We start from the raw sequence: 23,262 nt of genomic DNA, 5'->3' as shown, positions 1-23,262 counted from the left end.
ATTGTAGCAGACTTCACCCGGGGTCCTGGGATTCCTCACTGGGCTCAACAACCAAAGCCGGTTGAAATATGCAGAGTCACCTAGGTGTGAGATACACAGAAAAATATTGTAATATAAACAGTAGCTGAGAACAGCATGTCACACATACAGCACACTACTTGACTCTGCATACTCATCCAAAATCCACACACACTCTGGATGCAATTTACCATCAGCTGTGGTATGATGCTGTTACGCAGGATGTAGGAGTCGTGGGCTGATCCTGGAAATTTGGCACAGACATGTGAGATTATCATATCAGCCTGGCATACCACTTGCACACTAATGGAATAGAAATGCTTCAGATTCCTGTGGATGGGCTCACGCACCTGTGGTGGAACCAGACCAACATGTGTGCAGTCAATGGCACCAACAACATTTGGGATGTGGCCAAGGACATAGAAATCACCCTTCACAGTCGCCAATTCATGCCTCCTGGGGAAATGTATGTATCAGTCCTTGTAGGTCATCTTAGCGGACAGGACAATACTTAGCACCACGCTGAACATAGGTTGCAACATCCCACCTGCGGTGGACACTGTGTACTGGAATGAACCAGTAGCAAAGAAATGCATGGCCGCCATCACCTTACACGTTGGTGTCAAAGCAGTTGGATAGGTTCTGTGAGGCGGCAGATGGGGCTCCAACAGAGCACATAGGTCTTGAAGGGTAGGTTGATCCAGACGTAATTTCCGTATGGTGTCCTCATTCTCCATGTCGCCGCACGGTGAAAGGATGATGCACATTTGGTCGTCTCCTAGGTGAGATGAAAGAGAACACATGTCATCTAAATCCCCCTATGTGATGAGTCCAACATCTTACTTGTTGACTGAGACAGCGCCAACAATGTGCACAGTGTGTACACAAAGAGCAAGTATTATAATGAGTTCAGCCATCTACACAGTGAAATAAAAACATTGTGTAGTCATACCTTCATTGCTGTGTGTTGCTTAGCCATCAAACACACTGAAATGTGTACACATGAGAGTCCATCACACCACAAATGTGTGTATATGCACAACAATTTCATAAGTAACATGTGAGTGAGTACATGCCTGTGCATGTAATCCTGTGCACTGACATGGCAAGTGTAATCATCAGTGAGCTAAATGTCACACTAGCATTGCTAAGCACTACCTGGTGGCATGATTTATGTGTCTACTGTATAATGTTTTGAACTGGCCATTGACACTGCCACTGCATGATGTGCCCATAGGTGCCAAAAGTGTGCACCGCCACCACAATCATGGCCATGGGCACCAATATCAAGCGGCAAAATCACGGTAGCGACTGCTTAGCCCCTGTGGTGTGTCACCGCCAATGCCCACTGCAATCACGGTAGTGATATACACATTGTAAAATGGCGGTAGGTGTGTTCCGCCACCACAATCACGGCCATGGGCACCAATATCAGGTGGCCAAATCATGGTAGTGACCGCCTGACCCCTGCGGTGTCTCCCTGCCATTGCCCACCATAATCGTGGTAGTGATATACACATTGTAAAATGGCGGTTGGTGTGCTCCGCCACCACAATCACAGCCATGGGCACCAATATCAAGCAGTCAAATCACGGTAGCGACCGCCTGGCCCCTGTGGTGTGCCACTGCCAATGCCCATGCCCTTACAGCCAATGGGAAGCGCAATCAAGGTAGCCAAATGTAATTTCGAAAATAGCGGTGGGCGTGCTCTGCTACCGCGGGCCAGTCATTGGATGCAATTGTAAGATGCACAATCACAGTAGCAACTGCCAGGCCCCTGCGGTGTGTCACCGCCAATGCCCATGCCCTTACAGCCAATGGGATCCCCAATCGCGGTAACCAAATGCAATTTTGAAAATAGCAGTAGGCGTGCTCTGCTACTGCGGGCCGGTCACTGGATGCAATTGTAAGGTGCACGATCGCGGTAGCAATCTCCTGGCCCCTGGGGTGTGTCACCGCCAATGCCCATGCCCTTACAACCAATGGGAACTGCAATCGCGGAAGCCAAGTGCAATTTTGAAAATTGCGGTAGGTGTGCTCCACTACCAAAAGGCCGGTCATTGGGTGCATTTGAAAAAAGCTGACCTGGAACACCAATTGCAGCAGCTTAGTACCACTGAAAGCACCCCAGGGGGCTTTATATGTGTGGGAGAGAGCCACACATTTCCCCTGCTTCCAGATACTGCTGACTGACTCACTTCACCACCAACTGCTGCTGTTCCTGTCTCCTGGACCCAGTGATGGTAAAGACTGAGAACATCAGGGCCCGTCCCTTCACCACAGAGGAACTGGAGGTCCTGGTGGACGAGGTGCTCACACAGTATGGGAGGCTATATGGTGCTCCTGATGTCATGGTAAGTGTTTCAGAGTGAAAGTAGGGGAGTGCAGGGAGTGCACGAATGAAGTTGATCTGCTGCAGTGTGTGCCTGAGAGTGATGGTATGTGTGATACACTGCCTAGCATGCTGACTTCAGGGGAAATGGGTTTGTAGCCTATTTTACACATTTCCCTGGCTGCACATCAGGATGGGAGGGACATGCAGTATTTTTGCAGCCATACAATGACACTGCAAGTTGGGTAAGTGGGAGTCAGGACAGAAATTGCCTGTGCTAATGGATGTTTGGGTCCATGAGGTTCTACACAGGCTCATCTGTGACATTACAAACAGTTTCCCCTCAGAGGAAGTGTGTCTGACTTAATATTAGCGCCATGGATATGTCAGCATTATGCACAAGAGTGAAATGCCAGAGAGTGACACTCTTGGTGGAAATTCACCCATGACACACCAGATTGTTGTACTTTTGAAACGTCCCCCTTCCATTTTCATCATTATGTTTACTGACTCGCATGTGTAGGCACTGTTTGCCCTCTCATATTGTATATGCATGGGACAGTTCTGATGGCCCAAGTTAGACTTCAATGTGAGCCTCCCTGGCCTGCACAGTTACTGCCCAACTTGGCAGGGACCATTCACTGAATGGACAGAATGAGACATATGGGTTGCCTGCTACCCTACTCATTAATTAGCTATCTTACGCCTGTGTATGGCACAAATTGGACCTTTTGATAAGGGTGTGAGTTTGTAATAACATGTCACTATATGTGAACTCCATGACACAGGTAGCCATTCACAGGCCAATGACATAATTTACACTGTAATGTATGTCTTTCTCCCTCACATACTGCATTGCAGATGTGGGCCATCTTCACCTTGCTTTTTGTGCTGGCATTCTGCATTTGTATGAGATGGCCAGGTACTGTGTCCATCCTCAAACCTGCATGCATCTACGGGTGCAGAGCAGGAATATCGATGGAGAAATATCGTGGGACCTAAATATCGCAGCAAAAATATAGTGGGGAAGAAATATAGACAACAAAAATATAGTTGACAAGAATATCGACTGACAGGTAAGTAATATCGATGACAAAAATATCTTTGTAATAAATATCGTTTACAAAAATGTAGTTTAGAAAAATATCGATTTATTAATAATGATATGTATTTTAGTGTTTTTAAAGAGAATTGTTTTTCCTTTTATTAGATGTTTTAGAATTTTACTAGTTATTAATTCATTTTAAGTTTAATTTAGCGTTTTTAGTTCCGTAGCGGGTTTTGGGTCTATAGGGGAACAGGGTGGGAAGTATTTTAATTATATTGAATGTATTGAATAATTAATGTGTTAATTGATTAATTAATAATACTTTAATAATTGGTTGTAATTACTTTCAAATATTAATTTATTTTTCAATTGTTTAATTAATTTTAGGTGTGAGTTGTGCTGTTTATGTGTGTAAATGGTGTGAAGGTTGGTAAGAAATTATATTTTAATTGATTAATTATTAAATATTTTTTAATTAATTACCAATAATTAATCAGTAATTATTTATTGCAATTGTGTAATTAATTTTAGGTGTGTGTTGTGGTGTTTATATGTGTAAATGGTGTGAAAGGTGGCTAGTATTTAATTTGATTATTGATTAATTAATAACTAATAATAAATGATTTTTTATGAATTAATTAGTAATTTTTAAATGTAATTGTGTCATTACTTTTAGGTGTGTGTTGTGGATATTATGGTGTTAAATAATGTGTAATTAATTATGTTTCATTATCATTGTTAATAATAATATATTTAAATGTATATATTAATTATGTTAAAATTGGAAATTACATTTAATAAAAATGTTGATGGTTTTGTTTTCTATTGTTTTGTGATCCAGTGATTTCCCTACTGTTGCACTCACTGGAGTGGGAATAGTATTTTTTACCCCTCCTCTATCCAGTGCTTTCCCTACTGTTGCACTCACTGGAATGGGAATAGTAATATTTACCCCTCCGCTATCCAGCGCTTTCCCTACTGTTGCACTCACTGGAGTGGGAATAGTAATTTTTACCTCTACGCTATCCAACGCTTTCCCTTCTGTTGCACTCAATGGAGTTGGAATAGTAATTTTGTATGCCTCCGCTATCCAGCATTTTCCCTACTGTTGCACTCACTGGAGTGGGATTAGTAAATTTTACCCCTCCGCTATCCAGTGTTTTCCCTACTGTTGCACTAATTGGAGTGAGAATAGTAATTTTTACCCCTACGCTATCCAGCGTTTTCCCTACTGTTGCACTCACTGGAGTGGGAATAGTAAATTTTACCCCTCCGCTATCCAGTGTTTTTCCTACTGTTGCACTGATTGGAGTGGCAATAGTAATTTTTACCCCTAAGCTATCCATCGCTTTCCCTACTGTTGCACTCATTGGAGTGGGAATAGTAATTTTTACCCCTACGCTATCCAGCACTTTCCCTACTGTTGCACTCCCTGGAGTGGGAATAGTACATTTTACCCCTCTGCCATCCAGCGCTTTCCCTACAGTTGCACTAATTGGAGTGGGATTAGTAATTTTTACCCCTACACTATCAGGCCCTTTCGCTACTGTTGCACTCATTGGAGTGGGAATAGTAATGTTTCCCACTACGCTATCCAGTGCTTTCCCTACTGTTGCACTCATTGGAGTGGAAATAGTAATTTTTACGTCTCCGCTATCCAGCGCTTTCCCTACAGTTGCACTCACTGGAGTGGGAATAGTAATTTTTACCCCTACACTATCCAGCGCTTTCCCTACTGTTGCACTCACTGGAGTGGGAATAGTAATTTTTACCCCCTCGCTATCTGTTTTAACTACAAAATGTTTTATTTTCTTATTAAATGTATGTAATATTTTTTTTAATAGTTTAATGTGTTAATTAAATATAGAATATTTTATTTTATTTTAAATTATTTATATGTGTTTATTTTATTTTTATATAATTAAAAAAGTTAACAAATGTAATAAAGATAATAGTTAATACAATGTATTTAAGTAAATATTTGTATATGCACATATTTTTTGTCCTCATATTTATTAAAGTAAGTTTATGTGTTATAATTAGTTAACCTATATATTAAATGTAACTTATTTTGTTAATATTAATATTATTTAATTAACTTAATTTAAGTTTTTTTATTTTTTTAAGTTTATATTTTTTGCATTTATATTTTTTACCGCAATATTTTTGAGTCAATATTATTGTACTTACCTGTTTAAATATAGGTAGTCGATAATTTTATAAACAATATTTTTTACATCGATATTTTTTTCATCTATATTTTTGAAATCGATATTTAAACATGGAACCACATCTAGGTATGATTATCTCATGATAATGTACTACGTGTCATGCTGTATTGTCTCTACTAAACATATCTGAATAGCTGTGCTGAATGTGTGCATGCTCCTGTACTGAGACACAGTGGTACATAACACAGTGTCACTGAAACTTCCTCTTCTTGTCTCCCATGCCTGCATCTTAAAGTCCACCAGCGTAAGGCCTTATGGAGGGCCATTGCATGCAAGATGAGGGTTCTGGGTGTCTCCAACCGACGGCACACACACTGTCACAAGAGGTGGGATAACATCTGCCGGCTGAGCAAAAATGTGGCAGAGATGATGCTGGGGCTGCTCCCTCGGACTGGCAGGTTGGCGCGCAGGAGCATGACCACACTAATGTCCCGCATCTTGGCTCTGACACAGCCAGAGCTGGTTGAACGTTTGAGGGCCCATCAGCAGCAAGCTGGGGGTGACTATTCTCAGAGGGGTGACTTTGGTTGTGAGTGACTGCATGTATTCCAAACCTGAGCCAGTGCTGAGCTCTGTGATGTTGCTAGTGTGATGCAATGGCTTGTAAGTGGGCTCTCTGTGGGGTGCAGCTATCATGCATTTTCGCTACATTTACTGTCTCATGTTATTGATGTAAAGGCCCTTGCATTGCATTCTGAGTTATGGCCTTATGGCATCGGCTGCATTAGGGGAGTCAGGGACATCCCATGGCAGTGAACTGCAGCGTGCCTCATCTGAGTGTGCTTTTGTCAATGTGTGCAGTGCCTGAGCTCAAAAATGTGAGAACTACACTTTTGACACCAATGTGCAACTGTAGCGTTGCACCAAAGCATGACATGATGGATGGCAGGAGCTCATGGCCATTGTAAATGACATTTTGGAGTCTGTATCTGTGTTGTCCCCTTATGGTGACTCCATATGTGACTGTGACAACATGTTGGAATGTGCACCTTTTTCCCTCACAGGGACCTAGGTATGCTCACAGGGATCTGTAGCTCATGTTACACGGAGGCACGGGCAAGCTATTTGGCTGTGCGGACATCACATGGGTCAATAATGCCAAGTGTTCATGTTACCATGGATCGTTTGAATTTTGAATTAAGGTTGCGTAATTTGACTGCACGGGGAGGTGTGCAACTTTGGGGTATCATCATCTTGTTTTGTGCTTTGCTTGCATTTGATGTTTGTTTGTATGGCACTAATCTGAACCCATGTCTCTGTCTCTTGCAGCATCTACTGAGGGCATAGAAGGACATGGGATGGACATCAGTGGTGAGGCATTTTGCATGACTGCTACACGTGAGCTCACTGACACTGATGTGACCGGCGCCTTGGAGGGGGACAGAAGTGTCCTTGAGGAATCACGCCCAGAAGCATTAACCTCTATATCATCTGATGCCAGCGGTGACTCCTCGAAGTTGGCGGAGACAAGGAGTGGGAAATCTGCCTCCTCTTCCACCACACACCATCCAGTGCCCACCCTCCCAGCTACTTCCACTAGTGCTGCACGTGCTTGCACCGGTAAGAAGGGAAGAGTGTCCTTCCCCTCAGCATTGCTGCCCCTGTCTCCACTGCTGCCCTCAGTGTTGAGGCGGTGGACCTTTTGCACCAGCTGTATGTGGGTGAGACAACTCTCCTGAATGCCTTCCAAGACCATGACAAGAAGTTGACACAGGTAGGTACCTTCATGGAGGGCATTCATTCAGACATGGGTTGGCTACACAGAACTGTCCAGTCTTTGTCCTCAACAGTGACGGCAGCCATTCAGCTGTCACAGGCTCAGAGTCCAGTTCTGGTCCCTTTGGCAACCCTCCAGCCAGTGGCCACATCTGACGAGAGTGACCACACACCCCAGCCCACGGACTCCAGGTACACCACATGCCGCACACAACAGTAGCACCACAAATTGGCCAGAGCACAGACACCATCCCCCAAACAAACTAAGGTGACACAGCAGCGCAAAGGCAAAAGCCCTTCAGGTGACACTCAGGGGCATCAAGCCAAGAAGCAGGCCTCAGGCTCACATGCCTCAAAATCAGCCCCATCCAAGGACACTCCGGTCCCAAAAGCGTCTCCCAAAGACAGGCAGACAGTTGCTATGCCTGCTGAGAAGCTGGTGCCTGCTAAGAGTCTGCAGAAAAAGCCCTCTAAGGCAGATTCACATATAACCTCAACTCCCACCCACACCCCTGTAAAGCTGGGAAAGGAGGGCACTGTAGGGGGTTTACCTGGTCAACAGGGAATGAAGGGGAAAGACAGGCCAAGCGTACCACCCAATCCAGCAGATCCCCAGAGGGAGGGCCAGCACCTGCACCTGATGAACCTGTGGTGGAAAGTGAGTATGAAGTGCCCACCCACTTCCCACTCCTACCAAGACAATAATTACCTATCGAATCCCCAAGAAGTGGAAAGGTACCCCTCTACATTCTCCCTCACACACTGTGTCTCACGGCAGCAAATCTTCACCTCCACGGTCCACCATACCACCCGGTCCAAGAAGCCCTCCGGCCCCCAAAGCCACTAATGCCTCTACCTCAGCTGGTCCTCTCTCTTCCAGGTCCAGTCCTCCAACTGTCCCAGACGATCAGCCACCTCCCAGTCCAACTGACAGCCAAGTCTGAGGCTAAGTCCCCCTCCTACACCTATCTCACCAACAGCTGTGCCTGAACTGCCCATTGTTATCCCCCTAGCTGTGTTGCTTCAAATGGCAGTGTACGGTGTCACCCATTCCTTGTGCAGGTTCTCATGCACACATGTGCCTACTTTGAGCTATGGACTGGCCATTGGCCTTGCTGTTTGTCACTTTGTTTGCCCATTCCCTGTGCAGCTTCTCATGCACCCATGTGCCTACTTTGAGCTATGGATTGGCCAATGGCCTTGCTGTTTGTCACTTTGTTTGCCCATTCCCTGTGCAGCTTCTCATGCATACATGTGCCTACTTTGAGCTATGTACTGGCCACCGGCCTTGCTGTTTGTAACTGTGGATGCCCAGTCCCTGTGCAGGTTCTCATGCACACATGTCCCTCCTTTGAACTATGGACTGGCCACTGACCTTGCTGTTTGTAACTATGGATGCCCATTCCCTGTGCAGTTGTTACAAACAACAATGGTCCTAGTTTTCCACGGTAGAAACAACAATGGTCCTAGAAACTTTAACGTACAATTTGAGGCATTCCCTGTGCAGGTTCTCATCCACACGTGTGCCTACTTTGAACTATGGACTGGCCACTGTCCTTGCTGTTGTCTACTTTTGATGCCTATCTGGGTAATATGGAATAAAGACAGTTACTCCTGTTATCTCCTTTGTCAGTGTCCTTGCTTAATTAAAACCTTTTTGTATGGGTATGGTTTCATGTGACACATGCTCTGTATGCCACTTGAACATTGCCAATTGCTTGTTTCACTTTTTCAGAGTTTGCCAGCGGTGACAGGCACTTCAGTTCTTCTTGACTCTGAGGCTTGGGGTGCAATGATGGTTGTTTGTGAAGATCTACTGTTATCCTAAACCTTCTATGGTCAGGTTTGCCAAATGTATATACATGTCATGTTAGGATGCACTACCAGCACAGAGGGGAGTTCTATCCACAGGATTACAGGCAGGCTGGCCAGGGGTCATCATGTTTGTGTGATCTTTCTTGATGTGTGAACAGCAGTGTTTATGTATGGCCATCTTGTGAGGGCCTGTCTTCCTGGTCACATGGGTACATTTGAATGTGTGCACTTGAGTGGTCATGAAGTGTGAAGGGGGTGACTTTGTCAGTAGTGTTGATGTGTGTGTGCCCCTGCAAGCCAACTGCACACATGCATGACCCAGGAACTGCATGCCTGTTTGGTTGAATTGTCTGCCCTATGCGTGTGCACATGCAGGAGTTGTAGGTTGTGCACTGTGCAGTGTGTTGATGTGTCCTTGCACTCCTGGTAGACACCTACTTCTTGTTGCTGCTACTTGTGAGTATGCAGAGTGTGTGACAGCCAAGTGTTTGTTGTGTTTTTTTGATCAGCCATATGTCTTATTACTGTTTGTGCTCACTTTGCAGACCTGCTCAGCCACACTGACATTGTTGGTGAGTTTTCTCAAGCATTGCTGTCACTTGATCCATTTATGGCTCCAGTATGGTATATGGGATGTGGAGTCATACCATCCCCTATCTGTACTTCTGATGCCTACCCATTGTGAGTAATTCCTCCATGTATTTGTGTATAGTACGCTCCTGACCTGTCCACTACTGACATACACACCACTTGAATCTCATGTCACCTATCCCTTGGGTTGCCAGTGTGTGAACATCGCCACCACCTCATTTGTTACACTATGCTTTGTGGTGCTGATCTGTGCACAGTAATGTTCCACACAGGAGTTTCCGAATTAGTTATGTGTGATTTTCTTGTACTGGTTTGCAGTCATGGTTGTTCGTGTGCAGTGAAGATGTTTGGGCAGCACAGTCCTCTGGTTATGTTGTTTGAACCTAGGTGTCCCTGAGTTGTGCATCTGTGAGTGTTTGGTTAGCTGTATGTGTGTTTGCTACCTTTCCTGAGTGTAATGTTGTCTGTGTGCTGTGCTGATTTCTGTTGTGGGAGTACATGGTGTGACACTGAGATGTGTGTGCTGCTGATTTCGTTGGTGTGCACATACTGCTTAGCCTGCGTACAGTGCTGTCAGTGTATGTTGCCTTGTAATTGCATAGTGTGCATCCCCCTGATGTCCAGTTAAGTTTGCAATGTGATGGATTGGCACGTGCATCTGTTGTGTTTTTGTTGTGGATGTTAGAAAGTGTTTGGCCTGTCTTGGCTCTTTCTGCTGAGAGATGCTCTGTGTGTGATGCTCTATTTGCATGACAATATGTATGAATAGTTTGGGCATTGTGATACATTCTGTTGTGTGATTGAAAGTGTAGGTTGCATTACTTGTGTGTCTGTCACATGCAGCAAGGTGTATTCTGGTTACTGGCCTTGTTTTGAGTGCACAATAGTTCTATGTACTCCTATCTTTGACCTGTCGCTTGTCAGGATTGTGAATGTGCATGATTGTGGTACACTATGAAACCATGTTGACTTGATGGGTGGTGTGGTATCTCTGTCTGTATTAACTTATTGTCCCATTGATCCCAGTTTGTGTTCATGATTATTTTGAGATGATGAAATTCTTGTTTGTGTTGGGGTATGGTGTCTGTGCATTGGTCCTGAGTGACAATGTTGTGTACTCCTGTTCTGTCTAGGGTCCCATTACCTTTCCACTGTTTGGCTGGCCATATGTGGGATTGTTGGATTTCTGTGTATGCTGTTTGTGAGGTTTGTGTTTGGCAGTAGTTTTTGTGTCTGCATTGGTTCAGGCATTCCTGAGTGTGTGTGTGATGTTTGTGGATGCACTCCAGGGAGTGTGTTTGGTTGTCAATGTACTTACAGGACATCATTTGCACCATTCTGTGTGTTCAACATAGGTGTTGAGTGCTGCAGGTGTGAGGTGGGTAGAGGAGGGTATATGTGAAGGCTCCAACTTGGGTTTGACAGTCAGGGAGTGTGACAATGAGCCATGTGTGTTGTGCTGATGACATACACATGTCAAGTAAGTTGGTACAGATGTGTGGCTGATCACTGTTTGACTTCAGACATTTCCTATCATTCCTGTGCCTATGCATGGCTTGCCTTGATGTCTCCCTGAGTTGTTGCTCAGAGGTCACTTTGGTTTACTTCCACTCACTGTGCCACCAATGTCTGATTTGATGGCCTCAGCATGGTGTGATATGTTCCTTCTCTTGCATGTGATGTACACATGCTTTGTGGCTTGCTCCATGGATTTACAGCACTGACCACTTCACTTTTGGCTAGCCCATTCATTGACTTCCTTTGCTGCTGACATCTGCAATTTGTATGTGGCTGTGTGTCAGTGTGGGGTGTGTCTGAGTCACTTGACAGGCAGTGTGGACAGTTCAGTGGTTGTTCATATGCAGTGTGAGTCTTCAATTTGTGATTGGACTCATTTTGCTTGAGGTGAGTGGAAGTTAGGTGGGAGGAGGAGGAATGCCCTGCCCCTGAGCTTCTGTGTAGGGTGTTCCTCTTTATCCCCACCTTCTGAGACAGGCTCCATGGTTGTTTGGTGTGTGTGGTGCAGGGTCTGGGTACACCTCGCTGGTTAATTGTGCAGGGGGCACAGGAGGAGCACAAAGCATGTCACCAAATGGATGTGGGTGTGTAGTGTCGGAAGGGTGGAGGTGGGGCCATGTAAACCTTTGTGGACTGCCCATGCCTGGTGCTGGCCCTGCCTACTACATTGTGCGCAGGTTTTCCTGCGTCTGCACTGCTGCGGTGACGGAACCGGGACATTGCTGTGATTTCACAGTTGATGGATGACCTGGCTGCAGAGGGGTGATTTTCTTGAAGGTAGGACATGTGTGGGTACACTTCGGGATGTGTTCCTGTCCCCACCGGAGTATCTGATGTGGACAGGAACTGTATATCAGCCCAGGAGTTGCGTGTTGTGGTTGTGTGTGGAGTTGTGTAATTGAGTATCGGCATTGTCCACAACGGTCCATTGTTTGCTGGTAATGGATTAGGCACAGCACCGGAAAGGCTTGTAGAGCTGGATCCAATGCGGTCGGGACTGGGTGGAGGGGACCGGGAGTCTGGTTTTGTGCTCCGCTGTCGTGCTTCCGCTGTCTCCGGTTGGGTAATTTCTCCACTGCGGTGTGATGGGCTGTTTGGGGCATCCTGATTTGTAGGGCGGACGGGACATCATTGCCCACATCGGTGGGTCTGTATTGACTCTCACTGCTGCGGTGGCTGGCGCAAATTTTGGCTGTTCACGTCGCACCGCGGCAGAGGGGAAATGAACTATGTTTGCCCATTATAATATGGCGGGCACGAGGTCTGCTGCTGGCATGCGGAAAATTAAATTTTCCACCAGCACTGCGGAGTTGCCTCCGCCCGCCATCCTAATGAGCCCCTTGACATTCTGTCTGAATACCGCCATGTGGTGCAGTGATGAACAAAAACTACCTTTTCTGTATGGGAGTTTGTGCTGCTGCAGGTTTCTGACCACAGCACAAGCTCCCATACAGAAGAGGGAGCATGCGACCGCACCATGTGCTGTTGCATAATAATTCAGTGGTCGGGACACCCGACCTGAGGTCGGTTGGACCCGTATCTGCAATAGTCCCCCCCGACATCGTAATAAGGCCCAAAATATTCAAAGAAACCTCATTTATGGTTGCCATGCATGAGGATAGAGAGGATGAAACATTCTCTGTGATATAGGTTTGAGAAGGAGAAATGAGGGTGTGAGCAGTGGAGCATGAGGGACAATCTTTATTAAGGTAATATCTACTAACCCTGGGCGAAGCACTATGCTACGCTCGCGTAGTTTGCGTAGTTTGCGCAACTTCGCACTACGCGAGCTGCACGTAGCACAGTGCGAACACGCGCACCGCAGCGTAGCATAGTGCAGCGGTCATTTTTTGCTTGTTCGCGGTCCTCAACGACATGTTCGCGACCGCGAGTAAGCAAAATGACATCCTGGCGAGACTCTCAACGCGGGGAGGTCAGGTTTCTCATTGCGAGTGGTCGTGCATGCTCGCGACCGCTCGTGATGAGAAACTACCAGTTTGCGTTGAGAAAGCTGCAGCTCGAATAAAAATCTACTCGAGCGGCATAAAACTACAGCTCGCACTGTGCAGGATGCCATTTTCAATGATTGCACAGTGCCGGATGCTTGTTCGCACTGTGCAATCATTGAAAATGCATCTTGCACAGTGCGAACATGCTACTACGCAGCTCGCGTAGTGCTACGTGAAGTTCGCGTAGTGCGAAGTGCACTTCGCGTAGCTTTGCGTAGCGCTACTTCGCGAACTACGCCCAGGGTTATTATCTACATAACGTGTGGGAGTTCAACTAGAAAATCACGGAGCGTCAAAGATGGTGTGGGACAGAGATTGTTTGCCGAGTATCCATCAGCAAGCAAAATGTGTCAAGTAAAAAGAAAACAAGTTAAATTAAATATCTTTTGAGAAGCAAGAGGAAACATAATTAAAAAGTACTGGCGAGGTCTAGGGAGACTATGAGAGAGACCCACAGCTACAGGGAGAAAAAGCAAGGGGGAGCCTGCAGAAGTGGGTAAGTAAATGTAAGCCAGGGAGCCAAATGAGACAAATCAGGGAGTAAATGAGCCATATGAGCAGGTGTATGACAAGATGAGAAGAGCAACTACTGTGGTACATCACAACACGGAAACATGTTACATGATAGGGCACGGAAACGAGGAGGGGGACTGGCAATCATAGCTAGAGAACGTTTTCCTATCAGAACGACACCCATCCCAGCTACTGCATGCGAAGCATTGCAGTTTAGCATTAAGTTTAGTGCCCTTTATAATTTTAAGGGACTACTTGTATACCGACCTCCTGGCGCAAGGACTGCGTTCTTAAACAATCTAAGTACAATAATGGAATCGCTAGTTATGGAGGAATCCTTCTCGGATTTGGGTGATATGAATTTTCACCTGGATCAAGAGGATGATACGGACACACGGGCCCTTATCACGGACCTGGACACGTTGGGACTCAGACAATTGATTACCTCCCCAACCCATCAAGCCGGACACATTTTAGATGGCATCTTCACAAATGTGGAGGGCCTACAGATATTAAACATCTTACCTATGCCCTGGACTGATCATCATGTGATATTCAGCAAACTGACAATAAGGGATACCTTAAAAAAAAGGCTACTACTTCGACTCTAGCATTAATCAAAGTTTGGAAAAATATTAACCAGACTGAACTAACTAACCTACTGGACAGTACCTGTCCTTTGCTATCCACTGATCCCAATACTGCTACCCAACAATTTCATGATTGGCTAGGCCACGCCACTAACACCTTAGTACCAACTAAAACTTTATCTAGGAATAGAACTACACCTTCTGCTCCATGGTATACAGAGGAATTAAGGAGGCAAAAACAACTGAATAGAAGCAGGGAAAGGCAATGGCGAAAAAAGTATGCTCCTGAGGATAAGGCCAAATATAAAGAATCACTGACTGTTTATAAAGCGATGATTACAGAAGCAAAAAAAATCTTCTTTTCAGAAAAAATAGAAAAAGCCAACAATTCTAGCAGACAATTATATGATATCACTAGAACACTGTCAGGTAATGCTCCTGATCTTACTCCACCAGCTTCTCAATCTTTTTGTGATGCATTGGCCAATTTCTTTTTCTCCAAAGTCAACGATATCTATCAGGCCTTTTCTCCGCATCCAACAACCTCATCTCCTCCTGATCAGCCTTGGGATAAGGCCTTAACCAGCTTTAAGGCGATTACTGAAGATCAGACTAAAGCTATCGTCTCTTCTATTAAAACTGGATCAATATTAGATCCCTGTCCATTCTCAGTCCTTCCACCGGTGATGGATACACTCATCCCGGTTATTACCTTAGTCTGTAACTCGATCCTAGGCTCTGGATTTTTTCCGGATTCCTTAAAGAATACGCTGGTGAAGCCCTTGTTGAAGAAACCAAGTCTAGATAAGGCCGAATTAAAGAATTATAGGCTTATCACGAGCCTGCCATTCTTAGCCAAGGTGATCAAAAAGGCCATGAACCAACAGTTGGTCGAGTATGTAGAGAAATATCACTTATTGGATGAATCACAATTTGGCTTTCGAAGATATCATGGCACTGAAACTGCCTTAATTAAGGCTGCAGATGATATCAGGGCAATTCGAGACCAAGGAGGGACAGCAGTACTTGCACTGCTAGACCTATCGGCGGCCTTCGACACGGTCGACCACAAGATCTTGGTTGACCGTGTCGAAAAGATAGGCATTCATCATCTAGCGAGAAACCTGATCGCATCTTTCCTGGCCGATAGATCACAGGCAGTCACCCTGGGCCCATATCAATCTGCCAAGCTGTCATTACGTGTGGGGTTCCTCAAGGCTCATCCCTAAGTCCGACACTATTTAACATCTATGTGTCGGACCTTGCTAATGTCATCAAAGCATATGGGATGAGCGTAACCTCTTACGCTGATGACGCTCAATTGGTCTTGGCCATTAAAGACAATGGACTTGAGGTGGCAGACCGTTTTCAACACGGAATGCTAGCAATCGGAGAGTGGATGGCATCTAACTGCCTTAAGCTTAACTCCGATAAAACGGAGGTGATTATCTTTGGACCCCTTCGACCAGATTGGTCAACAACCTGGTGGCCATTAGCCATGGGAGCGCCCCCCAGACCAGCTCTCAAGGCTAGGAACTTGGGAATTACTTTCGATGCGGATTTAAATTTTATGGCTCATGCGAATAGGGTAGCGGCAACAGCCCATCATAAATTAAGGTTGATCAGGAAAATCATCCCGTTCCTGCCTGATACTGCCGCCAAAACATTGATTAGCTCCTTAGCGCCCTCATCTCTTGATTATTGCAATGGTTTATTCCTAAATGCTCAGGTCAGGGTAACGTATAAACTTCAGTCAGTCCAGAATGCAGCAGCGCGGCTGCTCTCTGGAACACCCAAGTTTTCACCTATATCCGATACCATCAAGAAATACCACTGGCTAACGATCCGTAATCGGATCAAATTTAAATCACTCTGCATAGTATACAAAGCACTGCATGACCAAGGCCCATACTCTTTTAAGGATCAGCTGACACCTTACAAACCGGCTAGACAGCTTCGATCGGCCACCTTGAACCAACTAGTGTTCCCTCGATCTAAAACAGTTTCTTGGGGTGATCGTCGCTTCTTAGTCGCAGTATCTAAATTGTGGAACACTTTGCCGCAATACATCACGATGTCCCCTTCACTTCTGCAGTTTCGCAAAGAATTAAAGACATGGCTTTTTGACCAGTGATCAGACAAATTTCATTATGAGCCTCCTGGGAGAACTTGAGAATTATCTAGCGCCGAGACGCCTGCGGGTATTCGTTCGCGCTTAACAAGTTGCAAAAATAAATAAATAAATAAATAAATAAATATTAGAAATTCAAAACATTTCTGTAAGACATGTTACAGCATGATAAATACACAAAATTACAGTAGTATGGCATCAAGTGGAAACTAACTAAATTAAAGCCCCTCCAAGTAGACCGGGTAATCCCAGGGCTAGAGTAAAAATTCTCAGAAGGTCTCTGCTGTTATAGTGGATGTTAGCACATTTATACTACCCACTAAAGTGACCAAACATATTGAGGTTGAGCTTTTGGAAAAGGGCCCAAATAGAGATCCCAGGCCCCACAAACAAAAGAGATTAATCAGGCACAAGGCACATAGCTGATGGTCAAAGAAGCAAACCGTAATGTACGATAAATATATTTGAGATACGGCCACCCACAGAGGAGAAGGGAGCATTTCAGCATGTTTGCATAATATCTGAAATATCAACATCATGAGGAGGGCACATTTGCAAATACGATACCAAAGTACAAACATACCAGGGTGTAGAGACACTTTAGCATGTACTAGAAAAATGCCATTCTCTGGAGCTAATGTGATTCACATGGCTCAACAGAAGACGAGAAGTGTTCTGGGACTCCATGCGCATGTGCATCCAAAATGCTATGCAAAAGACCATAGGTGGCAGGCTTCTTATGGTGTGAAGAGGTGAAGGAAGATCTTCCTCAATGCATGTTTCAGAAGTGATTGTCAAGGAAGTCCTCCACATCTGAGGGATCTGTAAAGATAATGATTTTATCCTTGAAGATAAGTTTACATTTGGAAGGACCAACAAAGCAGTATTGGACTCATTTTTCAGTGATTCTTTTCTGGACAGCAAGAAAGCCTTTCCATCAGATGACAGTGTCCCATGCATAGTCCTGGGAAATTGACATATTGGAACCCCCTTCAGGAGATTGATTTGACCCTGTTCATATGTGCTAGAATTGTTCTGTACGTTGGTGCCTCAAGGGTTTAAAGATGAAGCTTCTCAGAGAGGTAGATATTTGGGTTTTAATGCTGGGACTCTGTGGGCATGTTCTAGATCCCAGTCATTAGCTAAAGTGATACCCAAATCTTGAGGGGATTTACACAGTGATGAAATTAACTGGCCCAGGAGCCTCCCTTTCTTCATCTTCCCGTAGGCCAAAGATACAGATGCTTTATTTTCCAAATTGGTAATTTCTCTCATCAGAATGACCAACAAGTTATCCAACTTCCTCAGCTGCTTCATTCAAATATACAGTAGTCTTCCAGGGAGCTGATCCTGCTCTTGGTGTTTGTAAACCTCACTGTAACGTCTTTTAAATCTTTCCCTATCATGCACTTGTCGCAAGTCCATATTTCTTTTTGCACTTTGGGTGTTGTCATGAACTGAGTTTAATTTCTTTGGTAAAATATTCAGTGTCGTTGAGCTATCAGTTTTGGCCTTGAGAGAGTCAGGAATAGGTCTGATTTGTTTAGCTCTCTTCAGGTTACCTTTCAGTTCTTTTTCTTTGCAATACTTAGGGGCCAATTACGATGGTGGGCGGACTTGAGTCCGCTCGCCATTGTTGTGGGTACGGGACCGCCCGCCTGTAAGGCAGCTGTCTCGCACTCCAAATCAGGATGCAACCGCCACCTTGACGGCCGCATCCAGCGATTTCACATTGCGGATGGTGCTGCTGACTGCAGCACTGCTATGGTTTTGGAAATCACATGTGCATTTCCCTGCACAACGTGGCAGGCGCCACGCGGTGCCTACCACCTTGTGCATGTGGGGGTACCATGGATACCCCCCAGTGCACATACACCCTTCGCCCACACAGAGGGGGCCCACAACGGGCCCCCAAACTCAGCCTCCGTCAGCCTTTCCATGGCGGTTCCACCGCCATGGAAAGGCTGGCTCATACCAGCATTCTAATTTGACAGGCGGTGCCTGCTAGGCACAGCCACCATTTTACCCATGCTGGCTGCTCCGCAAGGCAATTGTGACGATTGCCTGTTGTAGAAGCGTGGAGGGCAGTCTTTGCGACCGTCGCATGGAGAACCGGGCCTTATGGGCCGAGCGGCGCAGGGCAAGCCTAATATCTCCGGGTTCACCTGCCTTGACAGACAGAGACACGAGACACTCTGTTAGGCGTAGAAAATCAGGTTTATTAGCTGCAGCCAAGCACAGTTATCCAAGAAGTACAGAAGGTAGATTCTTAGGAGACTGCCACTTCATTCCGTGGCGCACAATCTTTTATATCACACATATTTACAATGTCTACTCCCAAAACATACAAAACTGACAAATAGGAAAAGTTTGAAAACAAGCTATCAAGTATCTTCAATACGCCCTTCTTTCAGACCCCGTGTTCGCCCCTCCCCTCAAGTTAATTAATGCTAGTGCATGTAATCCAATTTGCAGGTGGTAGGACGTATTTGCGAGCCTCAAAGGATAGTTGTGTAATGGGAGAATACAAGGAGAGAATAGTGAAGGCCAGTCAAATGAGATAAAATAAAGGAAGAATGGTGGGACCCAAACAGTCAACTAAGACAAGGATCAATCAGTCTAGACATGGATTAACCAACTCGCCCAGACCCTGACATCGGTTTCTTAAACAAAGACAAAGGGTTACTTTTTAACAGAAGAAACGCATAGCAGCTGGGAAAGCAAAAACACTATGTTCGCAGTGCTGCCTGAGTGAGGGCAACACAAAATGGCGGCTGTCACGAAATGGCGGCTGACTACGAAGTGAAGTTGAAAATCACAGAACCTCAGTCCCTCCTTTTGCCATTACTCAGGCAAAACACAAAGGACTCAAGTTAATCTGAGTCGATGTCAATGGTCATGAGGTCATTGAGCTGTTGCTGCAACATCATTTTAATGTTCTCTGTTTTCTGTGACACCGGCTTTGGGACACACAAGGTGGCACAAAGACCACAGATGGCGGGACCACACTGCAAACAAAGACAGCAAGAGAAAATGATGGCTAAAATCATTCCAAGGAACGTTAACACTTTCCATCCCCATGTGGACAGTAGTCCCCAAAACCATCCCATCACAGACCAATCTCCTGTGTCTTGATGAAAAGACTCGGAAATCACGTGTAACTTAGAAATGGCTTGGTATACTTTTTGCGGCATTATCAGGAATGTAAATGCAGCAACTAGACCCAATCAATTTACAAACTCCTCCTCTATCTGCAAGGACAATGTCTAAAACCATTCGGTTTTGCAAAGTCATAAGACGATCCGCCTGAAGTTCAGCCGTCAAATTACTCAAGGCTCCGGAAGTCACATTTATCGTAGCCTCAACAACATGAACTAGCTGTCTAATGTTTCTGCTATTGGCCATTGGTCCCCAGAAGGGAAGAAACCCTTTAATAAAGTCTCCTCCCTCTTGTCCTGCTGTGTCTCCAGAATCAATAACCCCTCTACCATATCTTTTTCTGTGATGACCTGAAGGAGCAGTGTATGTAGGGGGAAGAAGAAAAGCTATATAACATGTTCCTGAAAAATAGGCGGGAAGCCATGTATAGGCTCTATCATGACAAACAAAATATGCACCTTGAGATGGTACCAACGGAGAAGGAATCAAGGGGGTATAGACATATGTATGGGAACAAACACTCTTTTCCTGTTTATTCTTATTATTCTGACCATTTATCTGCAAACATAAGTTACCTTTATGAGGTACACTCCAAATTGGTAAGGATCTTCTTTGTCTAGCCTTGTCAGCGAGGCTAGTAATGTAACGAGTCACATTCCAACCATCATATGCTCGTTTCGCATCAACGGGAATCTTACTAATGTCGGCAATTTTAGCCATAGTCACTATTCCCTTTATCAAAGGACTATGACTATAATCTGATCCACCAGTATATATATCACCAGGAGGATATCGAAGTTGATTCTGATATGCATTAGAAAACATAGCCAAATAAGCCCAAGCGGAACCTTTATATGAAAACAGGAGAACTAAATATGTCATCCCTTTCTCAGCTTTATGGGGCATAAGCCCACAAACCCAACAGTCAGTAGTGTTAACTACCAGTTGATGCTGATGTAACAACTGGATGAATGAATTGTTGAAATATTCTGTTCTCCTAATTTGTTCATGGTCTGGGAGTGTATAGAACGTATGCGGAGAGTTAGTAGAAGAAGGCAAAGGAACAGAACTTGGAGCAGGTGCTTGCTGCATAGTGTGGACAATCCATCCCACACAAGCTAATAAAATACATAAACATACTAAAATAGACAATGCTACGCCACATCTAATAAACAATAATTTCTTATACTTAATATGCATTGCAACTTTTTTATCATTCCCTTCCACTTTATTATCCATTCTCTAAAAGCGTTGCTCACGGTAATCTCCCTGGATCACTTATTTGTGATTATTAGCTGTCCTATGACACTGCAAGTCCTGCTGACATAGGTCATTACTCAGGTCACAGCCTAAGACTCATACCGTGACCCTGCAACTTGATGGATAGTGAAAAGGAAATGTCTTTCAAAAAGAGTAACTAAAGAAAAAGAAAACAAAGTTCAATTGTCCTTCGGCAACCTAGGTCTTAGATTGTACCGTGTCTTGCCAGATATTGTTTGGTCTCGAAACAAAGTCTCTGGGTTAGTCGTGTCTAGTCGCAAATGTGGAGGTACAGCTTCTTGCAGCACGTCGTCATCTTCTTTCTCAGAACTTGTCCAGTCCAGGCGTGCACTACTGAAAGGTATAAATCGGGGTACTTTTTCACTCTCACTGTCACCTACGCCTTCTTGGACCCACTGGTCATAAGGTAAAGGCAAGGGTACCCTCTTACAGTGCACGCCGTGGACCCAGTTTTTCTTCCTAACGACTTTAACTGCTGTACGGGTAACAAGAAGCACTTGTCGCGGCGGCCCCCAGCGAGGTTCCAGATTCTTCTTCCTCTGGAAATTCTTCACACATACGAAGTCTCCAGGTTGAATGGAATGACCTGGATCTGAGGAAGCCTCCGGCAAAGCGTTTTGAACCTGTTGATGAATAACACGTAATCGAGTGGTGAGGTCATGCAAGTAATCAACCAACAATGGGTATGGAATATCAGAATACTTTTTAGGTCGAGGGACTCCCCAAACATTGGCTGGGCGTCCAAAAACGACCTCATAAGGGCTAAGTCCCAAACGAGAATGTACAGTTGTTCTCGTAGAGAGAAGTGCCAAAGGTAAGGCGTCGGGCCAAGCAAGGCCCGTGCTGGCCTGAATCCTCGCTAATTTGAGCTTGAGAGTGCCATTATAGCACTCTACCAAACCCGCTGACTGAGGGTGGTTTGCCGCATGGAATTTCTGCCTAATACCAAGACCCGTACACACCTTCTGCATAATTTGACCCACAAATTCACTTCCATTGTCACTCCAGGCAATGCGCAGCAAACCAAACCTCGGGAAGAATTCCTTCAAGAGGACTTTAGCAGTGGACAAGGCAGTATTATCCTTTAGGGGGTAGGCCTCTATCCATCTGGAAAAGGCACAGACCCCCACCAGAACATACTTGAGGTTATTGGAACGTTCCATATGGATGTAATCTATTTGTAAGACCTCAAAAGGATACGTAGGGGGAGCAAAATGACCTGCCGGAGTTGGTGTTCCCTTTCCTGGATTATGCATCAAACAAACAATGGGCCGAGCGGCGCAGGGCACGCCTAATATCTCCGGGTTCACCTGCCTTGTCAGACAGAGACACTCGACACTCTGTTAGGCTTAGAAAATCAGGTTTATTAGCTGCAGCTAAGCACAGTTATCCAAGAAGTACAGAAGGTAGATTCTTAGGAGACTGCCACTTCATTCCGTGGCGCACAATCTTTTATATCAAACATATTTACAATGTCTGCTCCCAAAACACACAAAACTGACAAATAGGAAAAGTTTGAAAACAAGCTATCAAGTATCTTGAATACGGCCTTCTTTCAGACCCCGTGTTCTCCCCTCCCCTCAAGTTAATTAATGCTAGTGCATGTAATCCAATTTGCAGGTGGTAGGACGTATTTGCGAGCCTCAAAGGATAGTTGTGTAATAGGAGAATACCAGGAGAGAATAGTGAAGGCCAGTCAAATGAGATAAAATAAAGGAAGAATGGTGGGACCCAAACAGTCAACTAAGACGAGGATCAATCAGTCTAGACATGGATTAACCAACTCGGCCAGACCCTGACATCGGTTTCATAAACAAAGACAAAGGGTTACTTTTTAACAGAAGAAACGCATAGCAGCTGGGAAAGCAAAAACACTATGTTCGCCGTGCTGCCTGAGTGAGGGCAACACAAAATGGCGGCTGTCACAAAATGGCAGCTGACTACGAAGCGAAGTCGGAAATCACAGAACCTCACACGGTAACAAAGCCATTCCCCCGCCATCCTAATGCCGCTGGGGGAATGGGAGTCAGATGACAGAGGGACCCCTACCGCACGGGTGGAGGTTGTGATCCCTGCACCATCGTAATCGGCCCCATAGTGCCTTTATGTGGTGAACAACACTTACAACGCAACTTTTACATCGCAGAGCCTTTACAACGCAACCATTACAACGCAAACTATTACAACGCATTGCTCTGGGGGGCGCTCTAGGATAGGGAATAGGTTAATTTACTATCCAATAACCTTCCTAGTGTCCACGGGGACTGGAGTTGGAATAGTAAATTAAACTATTCACTATCCAGCACCCCA

This window comes from Lissotriton helveticus, chromosome 4_1 (genome assembly GCF_964261635.1).
Source record: "Lissotriton helveticus chromosome 4_1, aLisHel1.1, whole genome shotgun sequence".
In the NCBI taxonomy this organism is placed as follows: Eukaryota; Metazoa; Chordata; class Amphibia; order Caudata; family Salamandridae; genus Lissotriton; species Lissotriton helveticus.
Note: the sequence above shows the minus strand (reverse complement) of the source record.